Here is an 11182-nt window from a genome sequence, read left to right on the forward strand (position 1 = left end):
AAGGTTCTTCAACTCATAACCAACATGCTTCTCACTTCTAGTCTGAGACTCCAAGATTTGTTTCAGCAGGGTGTCAGTGCTGCTCTCTTGAGGAGCAGAGGAACCAGATGAGGGGTTTTGATGAGGTTGATAGCTGCCTTGCTGGTTGTTTCGAGGCGGATAACCACTCTGTTGGTTGTTGGGATAGGATTTCTGTTGGTAGTTGTTGTACTGAAAGTTGGGCTCTTTTTTGTACCAGCTACCATTGTTGTTGATGAAACACAGCTCTTCCTGACCTTCCAAACCCTCAACCTCATGGACAACAGGTGGTGTATCTTGGCTTGGGTTACCAACAAAGTGCAGCTGCTCTTGTGTGGCTTTATCAGCAAGGAGGATGTCTATCTTATCCTGTAGAGCTTTCAACTCCTTCCTCGTCTGCTTATCATCTGTTCGACTGCTTCTGTCGTGGTCTCCACTGTAGACTGCATCACTCTTTACCATGTTGTCAACCAGCTCCTCTGCATCTTCCTCAGTTCTCCCCAAGAAGAACCCATTGCTAGCTGTATCCAGTCTGGCCCTGTACTTAGGAAGAGCACCACGGTAGAATGTGCTCAGCAAGCTCTCCTTAGAGAAACCATGGTGTGGGCATTGAGCTTGGTAGCCCTTGAATCTCTCCCAGGCTTCACTGAATCCTTCCAAGTTCTTCTGTTGGAAACTGGAGATCTCATTTCTCAGCTTAGCAGTTCTTGAGGATGAGAAGAATTTCTCCAAGAATGCTCTCTTGCACTCATCCCAAGTGGTGATAGAGTGGCTGGGTAGAGACTTCTCCCACTGACGTGCCTTATCCCCCAAAGAGAAAGGGAATAGCTTGAGCTTTAAGGCATCTTCGGACACACCATTGGTTTTTGACAACCCACAGTAGCTGTCGAACCTATCCAAGTGATCAAATGGGTCCTCCAGAGCCAAGCCATGATACTTGTTGTTCTCGATCACGTTGAGGAGTCCTGACTTGACCTCAAAGTTGTTGGCTGCCACAGCTGGTGCTCGGATTCCGAATCTGTGACCATGTATGTTGGGGCGGTCGTAAGTGCCAATGGGTCGAGCTGCCCGCGGTTGGTGTTCTGCCCCTTGCGGTGGATCTGCCATATCAATATCCAAGTGGGCCTGGTGTTCTTCTTCTCTTCTAGCTCTAGCACACTCCCTCTCAAAAGCTCTGATGTCTGCTACTATTGGAACTAGGTTTGATGGACCCCTGCTCCTCAAGTTCATACACCTGAAAGTGAAAGGTAGGTGAAGAAGAAGAATCAGTAACAAAACAAAATTAAAATGACTTAGTCTCAAGCAAGTGACTAAATCTCAATGTTTAAATCTACTCAGAATTTGGCAACGGCGCCAATTTGATGTTAGGAGTTTTCAAGGCTCCTAAGACAAATGTTGTAGTATAGTGATTGTCGAACCAGTTCTGAGGGATATCAAAGCACTGAGAATGCAAGTACTCACTTAATCTAAGTGCAACCAATGATTTAGATGGGTTTTAAGCTATGACTAAAACTAGAAAGCAATAACAGAATGATACTTCTTGACTAAGGGAAAAGAGAACTCATGGGCATAGGGATTAGACCTTGGGTGATCAAGTATCGAACTAAGGATGGCAAATGATCAATCAAACTATCAACCTTAAGCCTAGACACAATTCTAAGCAAGCTCTATGTCTAGATGAATGCTCATTTGCTAACATATCTCAAACATCAAATGTCTTTGGTTGAATAATATGAAAGCAATCATTACTAACAAGTCTATTAGCTATCTTAGCATCTTTAACAACAAATGTCTTTGGCAAAGTATACTAAAAGCCTAGGAGAGTTGTCTCAGGCATTTCATCAAACACCTTTTGGGTGGGAAATGCCTATTGATCAACTTTTGAGTGGCCAACTCAGAAGATGCATTATGAATACTCTACTAGCAAGGAACAAGAATGATCTACACTAAAACATCCTAGAACTAACCTAATCACCCTTAATCTCCCTAACCCATGAATTCAAAAGGTGATTACTCACTAATCTCCATGATTCCTCTTAAACCCATATTGGATTTCAGATTAATCATTCAGAGAAAATACAGATAATAGAATAGAAATCAACAGTAGAACATGTGATCAATGAATCAAAGAGATCCCCTTTTTCAAGGTTTTTGGTGGTTTTCTTCAGAACAAAGATAGATCTGCCTCCTGGTGGCTTACAGAGTATTAAAACATAGGTTTAGAAAATAAAAACGTGCATCATGAAATGACCAAAAGGCCCTTGAGAAATCATAAGTTCGAGCAGAAATAAGACGCGGAGCGACCTCCGCTCGTCGCTCCGAGTAGTCGCTCCACACTTCGGGAGCGACCTCGCTGTGTCGCTGCGAGAGGTCGCTCCGGACTCGTTCTCGCGTTCCCGAGTGATGAAAATGCGAGCGACCTCCGCTCGTCGCTCCGAGTAGTCGCTCCATGCTTCGGGAGCGACCTCGCTGTGTCGCTGCGAGAGGTCGCTCTGGCTCCATTGTGTTGTCGTCATGCGATAGAAATGCGAGCGACCTCGGGGTGTCACTCTGGCCAAGTCGCTCTGGGCTTCGGGAGCGACCTGGAGTGGTCGCTCTGATAGGTCGCTCCGGGTCAGTTTTCGGCTTCCACCGGGATGAAATGGCGAGCGACTTCTCCGCATCGCTCTGGTAAGGTCGCTCTGAAAAGGCAGGTCAGAGCGACTTGCTGGTGTCGCTCCGGGAAGTCGCTCCCAACGCTCTGCTCGTCCAATGATCATCTTTACACCTCTTTCGAGCTCCAAACACACCCAAATGTCTCCGAGAACTCCATGTGGTACTCCAATACCTGATAAAGACTTATGTATGCAAAATGCAACCTAAACATGGCTAAATCCTAGTCTATATGATCAAAATGCACATGGATGAATGGATAAGATAATGGAAATATACAAGATATCATATTTGGAAGACCCGAAACGATAAACGTTTTAGGGGAATTGACAGAGATCCTCTGGAGCTAGTCAGATATGCTGAAAGCGAATGTCAGGCTTGGTTTAATGCAAATGAGATGGCACCGAACACCCCACAAGAGCTTCACAATGATGAAGCCCAAGCCATATGCTTGGATAATATATGTATGGTGGATGGATCATGGACTTCCATGGCACAATTTAGTGGCTGCATATGGGTTTGGAAGGATAGCCTAGGACAAATACAACTCATGAGAATGCGTAACTTCAGTAGGCGAGAGTCTGCCCTACATTCGGAAGTGGAGGCACTGAGGTGGGCAATGGAGAGCATGCTTCTACATTCCTCGTGTCAGAGCTTTGGAACAGATTGCAAAGATCTAATAGAAATGATAAGAGGACATCAAGCGTGGCCAAGTTTTGTGAATGAATTGGAGACAAAAAAAACGCTCCAGCTATGCTTTCCGGAATTCAAGATCTCTCACATCCCAAGAGCACAAAATGGAATATTTGTTCGTTAGCTAAGTGTGCTAGATCATTTCATAGGAAGCTTTGTTACATTGGCTGTTCTATTCCGGTCTGGTTACCCAGACCACCTCAAGTTTCTTTAGTAATAGAATAGTCGTTCGATGAAAAAAAAAGGTGATGATTGTTTGTTTGGTTTCTAGATTTTGAATTTTGATTTTTGATTTTAGTTTCTGGTTTTTGGTTTTTGAATTTTAGATTTTTTTTTTATTTTTGGTTTAAAACTTCCCAAGTCAGATGTACCATCAAGTAACAAAAAAATTCGAAATATGACACAAGGTAGGCCTGAGACTTTTATCCGAGATCCGGATTCGATCCGAGATCCGATCCGGATCCGATCCGAAAATCAGGATATCCGGAGAGGCCGAGTCCGGATCCGGATAGTAAAATGTTGGATCCGTCAAAGCCGAATCCAGATCCGGATATCTTGATTTTTTAGTCCGGATATCCGGATCCGTAAATTTTATTAATAATTATTTTAAAAATAGTAATATCTATATATAAAAACTAATTTTATTTAATATATTTTCATTTTTATAATAGTATATATAATTTTTATGTAAATTTTGTAATATTATACATAGAAATAATTAAAAACATTATATATATTTTTTTTTTAATTATTGTTAATATTTTATATATATTAATATTATTATTTTATTTATTTTAGGATCCAAATCCGGATTCGGATATCCGCCGGATATTCTAATTTTTAGAAGGATATCCGACACCTGGATATCCGCGAACCCCGGATCCGGATAAGGATAGTAAAATTATGGATCCGCCGGATAAGGATCCGGATCCGGATATCTTAAAATTGCCCGGATATCCGATCCGTCCCAGGCCTAACACAAGGTGATAAAATATGTATTGCAGGAAAGCATATGTATAGTATATAAACGATACCAATATACCATAATAGTTAGAAAACATTTTAAAAAATAAAAATATAAATGATGATGCTTATCGTTATATACTTTTTTATCGTTGCAGTCTGAATTTACCAATCGAAACCATAACAATATATTCTCTTAAATTTATTTACTTCATCGCATTTTCGAAGTAACTTATTCGCATTTACAAAAATTATTCATCACATTTATATTCGTTTCTATACTATTGTAAGGTTATGGTAAAAACACATAGATGTAGTCCATAATACTGCCGTTAAGAAGTGATAAAACAAAGATTTAAAAAAGCCCTAGGAGCTCTGGTGGCGATAATGGCGATATTGGCGACGCCGCATTGAGATCGTTATCTCAATTCATCGATCCACTCTTGGGTGGCTGATTAACCATCCTCAGATTAATCTTTTTCATCTGACGGAGAGTTTGATTCCATTAGCACACAAACCTGCAATTTCTTCTTCAACAAGTTATCACCTCGGTGTTCACTCCATCATTGTTTTCTCGGTGTTATATTGATTCTTTTTCTCGGATCTGCTTGTTTCCGTGAGCGACTTTGAGATTGTGATCCCCTTTGATCGTGCTTGTGATCTCCAGTGTTCGTCGACGCGGGATCACCGTATCTGCGCAGCTGTAAGTGTTGAAAAATAAACTTGATTTGGATCAAACATTATTGGGTTAATTGTGTTGATCCAAAACTTAGTCCAAATTCTAGAAAAATCATCCAGCTCCTTAAAATAAAAATCTAGATATTCTTATAGAATTATCTAGATAATTAAGATAAAATAATCTAGATTTTTAAGTAGAATTCTCTAGATTTAAGATTAAAATATGTAAGATATTTTGTACTTTGGAGGCTATAAATACCTCCACTCTCTTTTCATTTTGTATCACCAAGAAATAAACAAAGCTTGTAACAAGTAATAAAAATCTTCTTCTAAATTATAAAAGCTTTCTTCTTCACAAAATTTCTTTCTCTTCAAACACTTAAAACACTTTCTCCATCTCTACAAAGTTTTTCATTCCAACAAAGTGGTATCAGAGCTACAAGTTCCTTTTGAAGATGGCAAACAATAGTGTTCCCTTCCAAGTTCCATTGCTCACTAAGAGCAACTATGACAATTGGAGTCTTAGGCTGATGGCTATCCTAGGAGCACATGATGTGTGGGAGATAGTCGAGAAAGGCTTCAATGAACCGGAGAATGATGGTGGTCTATCTCAAACTCAAAAGGATGGTTTGAGTGATTCAAGGAAGAGAGACAAGAAGGCTCTCTGTCTAATCTATCAAGGATTAGATGAAGATACATTTGAGAAGGTTGCTGGTGCAAGGACGTCCAAAGAAGCATGGGAGAAGCTTCAAACATCTTACAAGGGAGCGGAACAAGTTAAGAAGGTACGTCTTCAAACTCTAAGAGGAGAATTTGAAGCGTTACAAATGAAGGAAGGAGAACTCATCTCAGATTACTTCTCAAGAGTCTTGACGGTTACTAATAACCTAAAAAGAAATGGTGAGAAGTTAGATGAGGTGAGAATCATGGAGAAAGTTCTTAGATCATTGGATTCAAAATTCGAGCATATCGTCACCGTGATTGAAGAGACAAAAGACTTGGAGACTATGACAATGGAGCAACTTCTTGGATCACTACAAGCTTATGAAGAAAAGAAGAAGAAGAAAGAAGATATTGTGGAGCAAGTTCTCAAGATGAGAATTGATCACAAGGAAGAAAGTGGCCGAAGCAATCCAAGACGTGGTGGCGGTCATTTCCGAGGACGAGGCCGTGGTGTAAATGGACGAGGTTGGAGACCATATGAAGATAACTTTAACCAAAGAGGAGAAAACTCATCAAGAGGTCGTGGAAGAGGAAACCCAAAATCAAGGTACGATAAATCAAGCATCAAATGCTATAGTTGCGGAAAGTTTGGACATTATGCTTCTGAATGCAAAACTCCAAACAACAATAGAGTTGAAGAGAAGTCCAACTATGTTGAAGAAAGGAGTAAAGAAGAAGATATGCTATTGATGGCTTACAAGAAAGATGAACCAAATGAGGTTCACAAGTGGTACCTTGATAGTGGTGCAAGCAGCCACATGTGTGGAAATAAAAGCATGTTCGTGGAGCTTGATGAATCGATGAAAACCAATGTGGCTTTGGGAGATGAATCGAAGATGGAAGTGAAAGGTAAAGGAAATATTCTCATCCGCTTGAAGAATGGAGATCATCAATTCATTTCCAACGTTTACTATATTCCAAGCATGAAGACCAACATCTTGAGCCTAGGACAACTCTTAGAGAAAGGTTATGACATTCGACTAAAAGATAATAGCCTTTCTTTAAGAGATAATGCAAATAATCTCATCACAAAGGTGCCGATGTCAAGTAATAGAATGTTTGTCCTAAACATTCAAAATGACATTGCACGATGTCTCAAGATGTGCTACAAGGAGGAATCTTGGCTTTGGCATCTTCGATTCGGGCATCTCAACTTTGGAGGCTTAGAACTACTTTCCAAGAAAGAAATGGTGAAAGGATTACCTTGCATCAATCATCCAAATCAAGTGTGTGAAGGTTGCTTACTTGGAAAGCAATTCAAGCTGAGTTTTCCAAAGGAGTCGGAGACAAGAGCAAGAAAGCCACTAGAACTCATACATACAGATGTATGTGGTCCAATCAAACCAAATTCACTTGGTAAGAGTAACTACTTCCTTCTCTTTATTGATGACTTTTCAAGAAAAATATGGGTTTACTTTTTGAAACAAAAATCAGAAGTGTTTGAAAATTTCAAAAAGTTCAAAGCCCATGTTGAGAAGGAAAGTGGTCTTAAGATCAAGTCCATGAGATCGGATCGAGGAGGAGAATTTATGTCCAAGGAGTTTCTGAAGTATTGTGAAGATAATGGCATCCGAAGACAATTGACGGTGCCAGGAACCCCTCAACAAAATGGAGTAGCGGAAAGAAAGAATAGGACAATACTTGAGATGGCAAGAAGCATGCTCAAGAGTAAGAAGCTACCAAAGGAGTTTTGGGCGGAAGCAGTTGCTTGTGCGGTTTATATATCAAACCGTTCTCCAACAAAGAGTGTTTAAGAAAAGACACCACAAGAAGCTTGGAGCGGAAGGAGCCTGGAGTCTCACACCTAAGAGTTTTTGGAAGCATTGTTCACGCTCATGTTCCAGACGAGAAGCGGAGCAAACTAGATGATAAAAGTGAGAAGTACATCTTCATTGGGTATGACGCTAACTCCAAAGGCTACAAGCTCTACAATCCTGAAACAAAGAAGACAATCATTAGTCGGAATGTCATCTTTGATGAAGAAGGAGAATGGGATTGGAGATCAAATAATGAAGACTACAACTTCTTTCCATCCTTTGAAGAAGAGAATGTGGAGCAACCGAGAGAAGAGCCAGCTACACCACCAACTTCACCAACAACAAGTTCTCAAGGAGATGAAAGATCAAGTGAAAGGACTCCACGTTTTAGAAGTCTACAAGACATCTACGAGGTAACCGAAAATCAAGACAATCTTACTCTATTTTGTCTATTTGCGGATTGCGAGCCTATGAACTTTGAAGAAGCCCAAGAAAAGAAGTCATGGAGAAGTGCAATGGATGAGGAAATCAAGTCGATTCAAAAGAATGATACATGGGAGTTAGCTTCACTTCCAAATGGACACAAGGCAATTGGTGTGAAGTGGGTGTACAAGGCAAAGAAGAACTCTAAAGGAGAAGTTGAAAGGTACAAGGCAAGATTGGTGGCAAAAGGCTATAGTCAAAGAGCCGGGATCGACTATGATGAGGTATTTGCTCCAGTTGCTCGCTTAGAAACGGTTAGACTAATCATTTCATTGGCAGCCCAAAAGAGTTGGAGGATACATCAAATGGATGTAAAATCAGCCTTCTTAAATGGAGACCTTGAGGAAGAAGTCTACATTGAGCAACCACAAGGCTACATAGTTAAAGAAGAAGAAGACAAAGTCTTAAGGCTGAAGAAGGCGCTTTATGGATTAAAGCAAGCACCAAGAGCATGGAACACTCGGATTGATAAGTACTTCAAGGAGAAATGCTTCATCAAGTGTCCATATGAGCATGCACTTTATATCAAAACTCAAAACTATGATCTATTGATTGCATGCTTATATGTTGATGACTTGATATTTACTGGCAACAATCCGATTATGTTTGAAGATTTCAAGATGGAGATGACAAAGGAGTTTGAGATGACCGACATTGGATTGATGTCATACTACCTTGGCATTGAAGTAAAGCAAGAAGAAAATGGAATCTTCATTACTCAAGAAGGCTATGCTAAAGAGGTGCTTAAGAAGTTCAAGATGGATGACTCAAATCCAGTTTGCACGCCAATGGAATGTGGAGTCAAGTTATCAAAAGAAGAAGAAGGAGAGAGTGTGGATCCAACACTCTTTAAGAGTCTAGTTGGAAGCTTACGCTATCTAACGTGCACAAGGCCCGACATCCTACACGCAGTTGGAGTTGTGAGTCGATACATGGAGCATCCAACAACAACTCATTTCAAAGCAGCGAAGAGGATCCTACGCTATATCAAAGGTACAATCAACTTTGGCTTGTACTACTCTATTTCTGACGATTACAAGCTTGTTGGATATAGCGATAGCGATTGGGGTGGAGATGTAGATGACCGGAAAAGCACAAGTGGCTTCGTGTTTTTCATTGGAGAAACTGCTTTCACATGGATGTCAAAGAAGCAACCAATTGTCACTCTTTCTACTTGTGAAGCGGAGTATGTGGCAGCTACTTCATGTGTTTGCCATGCTATTTGGCTACGAAACTTGCTAAAGGAGTTGAACCTACCACAAGAGGAGCCAACGAAGATCTTTGTGGATAACAAGTCGGCAATAGCATTGGCGAAAAATCCAGTCTTCCATGATCGAAGTAAGCACATCGACACTCGTTATCACTACATTCGAGAATGTGTTACTAAGATGGATGTGCAATTGGAGTATGTGAAGACAAATGATCAAGTAGCTGATATCTTCACCAAACCACTCAAGCGAAAAGACTTTATCAAGATGAGGAGCTTGCTCGGAGTAACCAAATCAAGTTTAAGAGGGGGTGTTGAAAAATAAACTTGATTTGGATCAAACATTATTGGGTTAATCATGTGTTGATCCAAAACTTAGCCCAAATTCTAGAAAAATCATCCACTTCCTTAAAATAAAAATCTAGATATTCTTATAGAATTATCTAGATAATTAAGATAAAATAATCTAGATTTTTAAGTAGAATTCTCTAGATTTAAGATTAAAATATGTAAGATATTTTGTACTTTGGAGACTATAAATACATCCACTCTCTTTTCATTTTGTATCACCAAGAAATAAACAAAGCTTGTAACAAGTAATAAAAATCTTCTTCTAAATTATAAAAGCTTTCTTCTTCACAAAATTTCTTTCTTTTCAAACACTTAAAACACTTTCTCCATCTCTACAAAGTTTTTCATTCCAACAGTAAGTCCGTACACTTGAGATTACATGATTCGCTCAACGCATCGTCTTGGATCTGCTCATATGGCAGACCTAAAATGCAAAGGTATTTGGTATGACAATGATGATGAGCCAATTCAGTTAACGGATCAAGATGATTCACATACGATCCGAGATTTTCAGCGCTCATTGATAGGGAAAGTTCTGAACCCTACGAAGCAGAATGTTGTTAAGCTGATTCAGCATGTGCCGACAGAATGGAAGCTACAGAATCGTATTACAGCTAATGACCTAGGTAATGGAAAGTTTCTTTTCAATTTTGAAAGCGAGGAGGATCTGGAATATGTACTGCAACAAGGACCTTTTCACTACAACTTATGCATGTTTGTTCTTGTTCGTTGGGGTATGATGGAGTTCCCATTTACTGGGAACATGCTATCATGGGTGGGAAAGAGAGCGGGAGGATCAACTGTTAGATGTCGTCTCGACAGAGATTCCCTCATTTTGCTGTAAAATATATGAGGCTATGGGGATCGCATCATCGTCTGATCCTTGCAGATATTCTCACAAGACCGGTAATCAAATTGAAGAAATTCAAATTTGACAAAAGGTGGTTGGACAATGAGGAATGAGACAATTAATTCTGGATGGGTGGAAATCTCCAGATCTTCCACCCGACGTAAATATTATGTAGCATATTTCGAGTTGTCGTAAAGCCTTGAGCCAGTGGAGGAGAGAGCATAATTTAAACTCAGAGAAACTAGTGGAGGAACTTAAATAGAAGGTTAGGGGTTGTATTCGAATGATGATGCGACAACTGAGGAAATAGCAGAAGCCTTGAAGGAACTCTCTGATACTCTTAAGGCAGAAGAGATATTCTGGAAGCAAAATAGTCGAGTTTTTTTGGCTAAGAGAAAGTGATAGAAACCCAAAATTCTTCCATGCATTGATAAAGCAGAGGAGAGATAGGAATAAAATCATACAGCTTAAAGATGCAAATGGAAATGTTATACAAGATGAGGAAGGATTGGTAGCCATTGCTACTAGTTACTTTAGACATATCTTTGAATCCTCCAACCCAGAATATATAGAGGATGCGCTATCAGAGGTATCCACATCGATTACTGGGTCGCTAAATAGTGATCTTATAGCTCCGGTCACTGAATGGGAAGTCAAATTAGCACTTTTTGCGATGCATCCAGAAAAGGCTCCTGGACCAGATGAGATGACAGCTCTCTTTTATCAAAAATTCTGGGATATAGTAAAAAATAATTTAATTCATATGGTTAATCAATTTCTTTTTGATGGATCAATGGCGAGTGGTTA

At 39.9% G+C, this 11182-nt stretch overlaps 1 non-coding gene across 1 annotated transcript; it reads left to right on the forward strand.

The window, feature by feature from the left end:
- The first annotated feature begins 610 nt into the window (after window positions 1-610).
- Window positions 611-717, forward strand: LOC125588026. The gene has a single exon (XR_007324422.1). It is a non-coding gene; the product is annotated as a small nucleolar RNA R71 (small nucleolar RNA).
- The last annotated feature ends 10465 nt before the right edge of the window (window positions 718-11182 follow it).

This window comes from Brassica napus, chromosome C5 (assembly GCF_020379485.1).
Source record: "Brassica napus cultivar Da-Ae chromosome C5, Da-Ae, whole genome shotgun sequence".
In the NCBI taxonomy this organism is placed as follows: domain Eukaryota; kingdom Viridiplantae; phylum Streptophyta; class Magnoliopsida; order Brassicales; family Brassicaceae; genus Brassica; species Brassica napus.